The sequence below is a fragment of the Oncorhynchus nerka genome, linkage group LG27 (assembly GCF_034236695.1).
Source record: "Oncorhynchus nerka isolate Pitt River linkage group LG27, Oner_Uvic_2.0, whole genome shotgun sequence".
NCBI classification, from domain to species: Eukaryota; Metazoa; Chordata; class Actinopteri; order Salmoniformes; family Salmonidae; genus Oncorhynchus; species Oncorhynchus nerka.
The window spans coordinates 35,539,153-35,548,424 of record NC_088422.1 but is presented as its reverse complement, the minus strand read 5'-3'; positions in this window follow the sequence as shown (position 1 = coordinate 35,548,424).

Genomic DNA, 9,272 nt, shown 5'->3' with positions numbered 1-9,272 from the left:
CTCACTACTGAAAATTGCCCTAGGTATGTGCATCTGCTAAAGTGTAAAAAAGATATATACCGTATATATATATGTAATTTCGTCTTGAGGGCCACATTGGGATTTTAAAACTAAATGAAGAGCTACACAGATTTCTTAGTCAAAAGTCATTTGCGAGCCAGAAAAAGCTCAGTTGTTTTAAAATATATAGCCTTGTCCTAGGTTCATTATCATTTCTAGCCTGCATATTTTCTATCCGTTTTTACACTTTCAATTTAGGGATTCAGGGCCAATACAGGCCTTTATCTGATATTGTCTTTGCAATATCGACCAATACTAATATATTATTTCATTTTATGAACTTTTCAACCATTCTAGCACAGATACAAACTGCAACCAAGTTTCTATGTTCATAAGGCTAATAAGATATTTCAAATGACTTGAATATGGGAAAGGTGTAATTATTTTTTATTTGCATCAGAAAGGTATTGGAAAGTTTGGGAAAACATCAGGGAGATAATTGTGTGTAGAAAAAAGATCTGCATCGTTTTCTATTGCGGTTTTGTCATAGCTTTCCGGCATGGGGTAATAACTAATAGACCCAACTGTTCAAAAACTAGAGACAAATTAGATCGGTGGAGGAGGGCCAGAGGAGCAGAGGAGGAAGATAATGAATTAATGAAAAAATAATGAATTATTAAACAAAATTATGCCCAGTTCACAAGGCACCCTTGAGTTATGAGGCCCCAGGCAATTGCATTAGTTGCCTAATGGTACTGTAAGTCCGACACCGTGTGTGTGTGTGTGTGTGTGTGTTTTTGCATGTGTGCTCTCACTGTCTGATAACCCACTGACAGCTACAGGTCAAACAGAAATGAGTCTGGGTGGTGATTCATCTCTTCATCAGAAAGTCTTTATTCTTCAACAGGTCAGGACATAGCATGCACCCATACATAATGGCTAATTACAAGGTACAAATACATAAAGACACTCGTATGAAAAAAACATTCACATACCACATTCTGAAATTGGCACAAAGACCCTGGCTGCATGGCAGACTTCCTTATTGACTTTTCGTAGGCTCAGTGTCCAGGGGCAAAGTCTTAGTGTTGTAATATCCTATGGCCCCCTTTACTGACCACAAGTCCTGCTCACAGCACATACAGTCACAGATACAGACAGATTACAAATATGAAGTAACTGTAATCAGCCAGGATTGTAATTCGATTAAAATTACATTCTTAAACAGTTGATTACATTTGGGATCGAATTAATCTAATATAAAGAGGAAGAACTGATATATCTTTGTTAGCATTGCTGTCATTTAGCTCACCCTCAAGTCCTCTCACATGCTCTCTAAGATGCTATTGTTCTGCTGATAGCCCATTAAGTGTGGATGGCTTCTTTTGTATTCAAACTGGTTGAACAAAAAGGTAAGGCTTCCAAAACATTTACCCCTGGCCTTCTGGTATTCCCCAGAGTTCCTGCTTGCTGCTTTGTAGCAGTACACTTTCACTCTCTTCTTTGTGTGCTCCATAGAAAGAAAAAAAAGAAGAAGAAATGCTTTCTGATTGCACAATAAAAAACGAAATGCAACCAGGGGAAAAACACAGTCACATTATGTTAAAGGTTCCCAAAGCACACACATCCCTGGGTTGCTCATATTTTCAGTTCGCTGCAACTAGCAACTGGAACAAGCTGCAACAAACACTAACTGAACAGTTTTATCTCAATCTCTTCATTGAAAGACTCAGTCATGGACACTTACTGACAGTTGTGGCTGCTTTGCGTGATGTATTGTTGTCTCTACCATCTTGCCCTTTGTGCTGTTGTCTGTGCCCAATAATGTTTGTACCATGTTTTGTGCTGCTACCATGTTGTGCTGCTGCCATGTTGTGTTGCTACACTGTTATTGTCATGTTGCTACCATGCTGTGTTGTCATGTGTTGCTGCCTTGCTATGTTGTTGTCATAGGTCTCTCTTTATGTAGTGTTGTGTTGTCTCTTTTGTCGTGATGTGTGTTTTGTCCTATATTTTTGTATTTTATTTATTTTTTAAATCCCAGTCCCCATAGGAGGCCTTTTGCCTTTTGGTAGGCCATCATTGTGAATAACAATTTGTTCTTAACTGACTTGCCTAGTTAAATAAAGGTTAAATCAAAATAAAAAAAACACTGTCTTAAAAGAACCACTATTTTACTGTAGAAGAGAAGAGGGTCTTTCTGTAGGTCTGAATTGGATTTATCAACAAATATTGAACAAAGGGCACTCACGTCAGGATTTCAATTCAAGGTGGGTGCATAGGACTTTAAATGTACTAATATTAATTACACGGCAAACTATCAGTAGCCTAAATATTCTAAATGAAAGTAATCCAATAGTAATCGGATTACGTTACTCTTTTTGAGTAAATTATTACTTTACAGATTATTTTTCATGTAACTATAACAATCGGTAAAGGATTACATTTTTCAAGTAATCCGGCAAACACTGCACACACACAGTTACTGCTAGAACTATTAGCCTACAAGAAGTAAGGACGAGGGACTAGTGAGGACAGGTAGTGAGGACAGGTAGTGGGGACTGATGTGTGTTCACATTTACATTTGAGTAATTTAGCAGATGCTTTTATCCAGGGTGACTTACAGTTAGTGCATTCATCTTGAGATGGTTAGGTGGAACAAGCACATATCACTGTCCCAGTAAGTACACTTTTCCTCAATGAAGTAGCTATCAGCAAAGTCAGAGCTAGAAGGTGGTGGTGGTGGGGGGGGAGTCAAGTGCAAGTGTTGGCCCAGGAAAGTTTTTGTTTTGTTTACCGGAGAGCAGCATAGATGTCAGAGTGAGAAGCTCCCTCCCATGAGGCAGGGTCAATGAGCAGAGCACCCAAAACACACACAGCAGGAGTCACAATACATCCTCAGGGCAAGCTAACTGTGACAATGGTTAAGCCAGGTGATGGGCTATAAGTGCTACTCCTGTTATGCCAATGCTCAGAAATGATCATGAATTGCTCTGCTGTGTGTATAGTACCCATATAGATGCGTGCCAGGCTGTATGGCCAGTCTCGTGATGCCAGCTCCAGGTAGCCAGGTGGTTTGAGAGCTGAGGCCTGCACAAACTTTCTCAGACCAGAGAAGGTGCGGTCTACTGATCTCACAGACAGTAAGGCTGCTGCCAGGAAGGTCTGGGGGGGGGCAGTTAGATGGAGAATGTCAGAATTTGTTTCGCAATTATATCAACAGAGGTTGTAATGGCATTTATAATTGTATTACTAGTAACAGTCTTTCCTGGCTACCATTCATTGTTGGTTCAAGGAAGACGATACTAGACAAAGGCTGCGGAAACTAACTTAATTATCCAAAATCTGATCTCAATGGTCATAGTCAGTTAACAACTAAACTCAGTAAACATGTATTTTAGATTGCTCTGAATGACTCTTTATCGCTTTAAGGGCCCCTAACCTGGATGTGTGTGACGTAGGCCTGCAGTACGAGGCCTGAGCTCCGAGAGACGCACATCCAAAGACAGAATATTATTAGTGGTCCCCTCCCAGATACTCAACAACTAGAGAGAGAGTGAAGGTACTCTTACACTAAAATTAACTATTGCCACTCTGTTGTTGTTGAGTAACAAAGAGTGAGAGTAGGAAACCACTTCATTCATTAAGAGTAACATATTTACTCCATAACGTAAAACAGTAAGTCTGCCTTCAGACAGACAGATGTGTGTCATGTGATCACCTACCTGAGCACCTCTGAGAATTGCAGGTAGTCCTGTGTCCTCGATGTAGCCCTGCCCCACACACAGACAAGCTTATGAATCCCAATATCACAACCAAATCAATCACATCACCTATTCCAACATGAGCAGTAATAATCAGTTCCATGAAAGTAAATTCAGACAGACAGACAAAAAGATAGACAGACACACACACACCTGTATAACCTTGGCAGCTCCATCAGTCATAGCCAGAGGACAGGCGTAGAGACTAGAGGAGGGAGAGTACAGGTACAGCTTACACATCTGGTATACACGACTGGAACAACATCATCATTAGTGTATGAATATGTAACTCTCTATGCATGGAATTGTCATAATGCCATGTCACAAAATTCCAAATGAGTAGCTTCTGAGATTACGGTTACTGTTTTTATATTCTCTGTGTTGGTGACCGTCAAGTGAGGGCAGCATTTCTTAATCCTTGTCCTGAGGACCCAAAGGGGTACGCATGTTTGTTTTTGTCCTAGCATTGCACACCTGATTCCATAAAGGTTTGATGAGGAGTTGATAAGTGGAATCAGGTGTGTAGTGCGAGGACAAAAACCTAAATGTTCACCCCTTGGGGTCCACAGGACAGGTTTGGGAAAATATGGGTTAATAGGTGAGGTTTCAGGGTGTGTAAGGGTCAGGTGTCTCCCAACACCACTCCACGTATGTCCTCTCGTATCTGATGGCGACCAGCCCCTCCTGTGCTGATAGGTCCTTCATGTGTAGCCAGGCGGGGGCAACCCCAGGGATCATTGGTCACCAACCGACCTCACTCCCAACCCGACCCAACCCAACCCAAGCACCAACTGCTCCCCAAACACACACAGGTCTGAACACACCACCATCACATTAGTGACTAACAGATAAAGCATCATCATAATGTTTTATCCATTCTGAAACATTAGTATGGGATACACACACACCTCACTGGGCAGGTGTCTCCTCAGGTATCCCTATAGCAGAGCGTCCTCCAGGAAGGGGTTCAGGTCTCTCCTGGAAGAACCCTCCTATCCAGGCCCGGGAGAACTCTGGCTGCCCCTCTGCTCCGTGACATCTTGGGGTGACCAAGCCAGGCCCCGCTAAACCAGCTTGCAGAACTGCTGCTTGACAGCAGCGAAACATTCTAATACACAGCCGGTAACAGCGTCTGGTGACCTGTCGGTGCAGCAGTGGGCTCGAAGCCATGGTCCAGGAGCTCAGACGTCACTGGCCTAAATATGACAAGTAAACTGATAATTTTTCAAAACCAGCAGCTGCATTTCTTTAGTTAAATGTAAAGGCCTACTCCTTGATTTGAAAAATAACAAAACGGCAGCCCTTGCACTTGGTTTGCTATAAAGCTAGGTAGAGAAACGACACTCAAGTTTAAGGATCGACATTTATAAGAATCAATTAATATACACATGATTATTTAAATGATAAAAAACGGCTGTAAGTATCACAGTGGGCCGTTAATAAGAAATTTTATGGATGTAGTAGGAAACCTTAAGGATTTGCAGTAGGAAATCTTAATGCAAAAAAAAAGAATTTATGTAACAGTCAACGCCTTTCATTTGTGTGGTCAAACAACTTCAACATTGGTTTTAGTAATAGTCCTAATATGCAAATAATTTTTTGAAATAAAACATTACGCAATGCCAACATTTGTGATCCAAAAGTGTGTTAAAGTTCAGGCACTGTAGCAACAGAGCAATCTCTATGCTTCACGTTAGTCTGGCACTGGTTGTCAAAGAGTAACGTTTACAAATGTCTGGTTTGGAAAGCTTAAAGGAAAACGTAGGTGTCTTAATCAACAATAACTTCTAGAATGTTGTTTTGTTTACTCACCTAGTTCCGACTTCCAAATCCCCATACTTCGTCTTCAAAATAAAAGTCAGGAGTAAACACTGGCGTTAACATAAAAATCTAGATCGACCTTCAAAGTAAACGACTGGAACATCAGACTAGACACCAGCTTTGTCCTGACTACTTTTGGTCATAAAATACACATAGCTTATGAAATAAAATAACAGTGACGGTCTACCCTAGTAAAGAGCTAGATCTCTCAGATGAAAATCAACATGTGGCACAGGATACCTATGACTTCTAGACTTTGTGTAGCTTGATGAATAACCATGCATGTGGTGCACAGGGCCGGTTTAATGCAGGGGCTTACAGGGGCTGAAGCCCCTGGGTGACCCAAGAGGCAGCAAAAAAAAAAAACATATACAGTACCAGTCAAAAGCAGTAGTGGAAAAAGTACTCAATTGTCATACTTGAGTAAAAGTAAAGATATCTTAATAGAAAATGACAAGTAAAAGTAAAAGTCACCCAGTAAAATACTACTTGAGTAAAAGTCTAAACGTATTTGGTTTTAAATATACTTAAGTATCTAAAGTTAATATAATTGCTAAAATGTACTTAAGTTGAAAAGTAAAAGTACAGGTATAAACACTCCAACACGGAGACATCATTTACAAACTAAGCATTTGTGTTTACTGAGTCTGCCAGATCAGGGATGTTCTCTTGATAAGTGTGTGAATTGGACCATTTTCCTGTCAAAATGTAACAAAAATGAAAAAAGTATGGAGTAAAAATAACATTTTTTTTTTTAAGAATGTAGTGAAGTAAAAGTAATCAAAAATATAAATAGGAAAGGAAATTACAGATACCACAAAAAGCAACTTAAGGAGTACTTTAAAGTATTATTTCTTAAGTACTTTACACCACTGATCAAATGTTTGGACACCTAATAATTCAAGGATTTTTCTTTATTTTAAAATATGAAATAACACATATGGAATCATGTAGTAACCAAAGTGTTTAAAAAAATCGGAATATTTTTTTTATTTGTGATTCTTCAAAGTAGCCACCCTTTACCTTGATGACAGCTTTGCAACACTCTTGGCAATCTCTCAACCAGCTTCATGAAGTAGTCATCTGGAATGCATTTCAATTAACAGGTGTGCCTTGTTAAAAGTTAATTTGTGGAATTTCTTAACTTCAGTTGTGTTGTGACAAGTTAGGGGCATTATACTGAAGATAGCCCTATTTGGTAAAAGACCAAGTCCATATTATGGCAAGAACAGCTCAAATAAGCAAAGAGAAACGACAGTCCATCATTATTTTAAGACATGGTCAGTCATTTTTATATTTAAATAAATTCAGACCCTTTGCTATGAGATTCATAATTGAGCTCAGGTGCATCTTGTTTCCATTCATCATCCTTGAGATGTTTCTACAACGTGATTGGATTCCACCTGTGGTAAATTCAATTGAAAGGACATGATTTGGAAATGCACACACCTGTGTACATCATATAAAGTTCCCACAGCTGACAGTGCATGTCAGAGCATAAACCAAGCCATGAAGTCGAAGGAATTGTCTGTAGAGCCGCGAAACAGGATTGTGACGAGGCACAGATCAGTGTAAGGGAACCACTTTTTTTTTTTTTTTTGCATTGAATGTCCCCAAGAACACAGTGGCCTCCATCATTCTTAAATGGAAGTGTGTAACCACCAAGACTCATCCTAGAGCTGGCCATCTGGCCAAACTGAGCAATCGGGGGAGAAGGGCCTTGGTCAGGGAGGTGACAAAAAACCCGATAGTCACTCTGACAGAGCTCCTCTATGGAGATGGGATAACCTTCCAGAGGGACAACCATCTCTGGAACACTCCACCAATCAGATCTTTATGGTAGAGTCTAGACGGAAGGTACTTCTCAGTAAAAGGCACATAACAGGCCGCTTGGAATTGCCATACGGCACCTAAAGGACACTGGTCTGATGAAACCAAGATTGAACTCGTTGGCCTGAATGCCAACCTTCACGTCTGGAGGAAACTTTGCACAGTGAAGCATGGTGGTGGTAGCATCATGCTGTGGGGATGATTTTCAGCAGCAGGGACTAGTCAGGATCCAGGGAAAGATGAACAGAGCAAAGTACAGAGATCCTTCATGAAAACCTACTCCAGTGCACTCAGGATAGCTGTGCAGCAACGCTCCCCATCCAACGTGACAGAGCTTGAGAGGATCTGCAGAGAATGATTGGAGAAACTCCCCAAATACAGGTTTGCCAAGCTTGTAGCATCATACCAAAAAAAACTTTGAGGCTGTAATTGCCACCAAAGGTCCTTCAAAGTACTGCGTAAAGGGTCTGAATAGTTATATAAATGTGATATAACTTTTTTTTTTTTTTTTACATATACAAACATTTCTAAAATCGTGTTTTTTAAGTGTTATTATGGAGTAGTATGTAGATTGATCAGGGGAATAAAAAAAAAAAATCCATATGTAGAATAAGGCTGTAACGTAACAATGTGGAAAAAGTCTAGGGGTCTGAATACCTTCCGAATAAACTGTATACTTTGTATCCCGTTTCCTTTAATTTGCCAGTAACCGGTATGCCTAGTCAGGAAGGCCGCCGTTTGGGCAGTATGCCTGCCAAATATAGCCTACAGCTTGTTGCATTGTGGCCAGGAAAAAGGCAGTTTGGAAAGCAAATGCCTACTGCTGAAAAAGACTAATGCTTGTAGAACCAATAGAAAAAAATCAAAAGCCCCAGGGCCTATGATTTCTGAATCCAGCGGTGCAGTTGTCTGGGAACCCAATTTGTTTCTCCATATAGACAGACAAAAAATGAGAGTACACACACCAGACAATAACATACACAATTTAATAAAACGTTTCCTTGACATGTTAAAAATACCCATTAGAAGAAACATGACCACTGAATAATATGAACAGAGAACTTTAGATAACTAGGAACTCAATCACCTTTGAGACCAAAATGAAAACATTGAACTATCATGTCACAATGGCAAGAAGAAACAATAGGGACAGTTGTATTGAGGAGACGTAACAGATAATCGTACTGATAAAACCCAGTAAGTACTTCAGTCTCCAGGGCATTGGGAGGACCAAACACCCTCAATAGTCTGGCTGGTAAACCCCATGGCTACACTGTCAGAACAGGATGCATGTTGACATTTACTGTCATGAAACTTGCCTTTGAGGCATAACTGAAAGATTTCTGCTAGATGGGCCAGCTGCAAAGTCAAAATGTTCTAGATTGTAAAAATTCATGAAAACAAATTTGCTTTTTGGCTTTAATTTAAGGTTAGGAGTAAAATCAGATTTTATGACTTGGTGGCTGTGCCAGCTAGTGACCACTCTACAGAGTTGCCTCTAGAACAAGATTCATGGTCAAACACGCTGAGGAGGCTAGGGTGTGAGAGAGAGAGAGGAGGCTAGGGTGTGAGAGAGAGAGAGGAGGCTAGGGTGTGAGAGAGAGAGAGAGAGAGAGGAGGCTAGGGTGTGAGAGAGAGAGAGAGAGAGAGAGAGAGAGAGAGAGAGAGAGAGAGAGAGGAGGCTAGGGTGTGAGAGAGAGAGAGAGAGAGAGGAGGCTAGGGTGTGAGAGAGAGAGAGAGGAGGCTAGGGTGTGAGAGAGAGAGAGGAGGCTAGGGTGTGAGAGAGAGAGAGAGGAGGCTAGGGTGTGAGAGAGAGAGAGGAGGCTAGAGAGAGAGAGAGGAGGCTAGGGTGTGAGA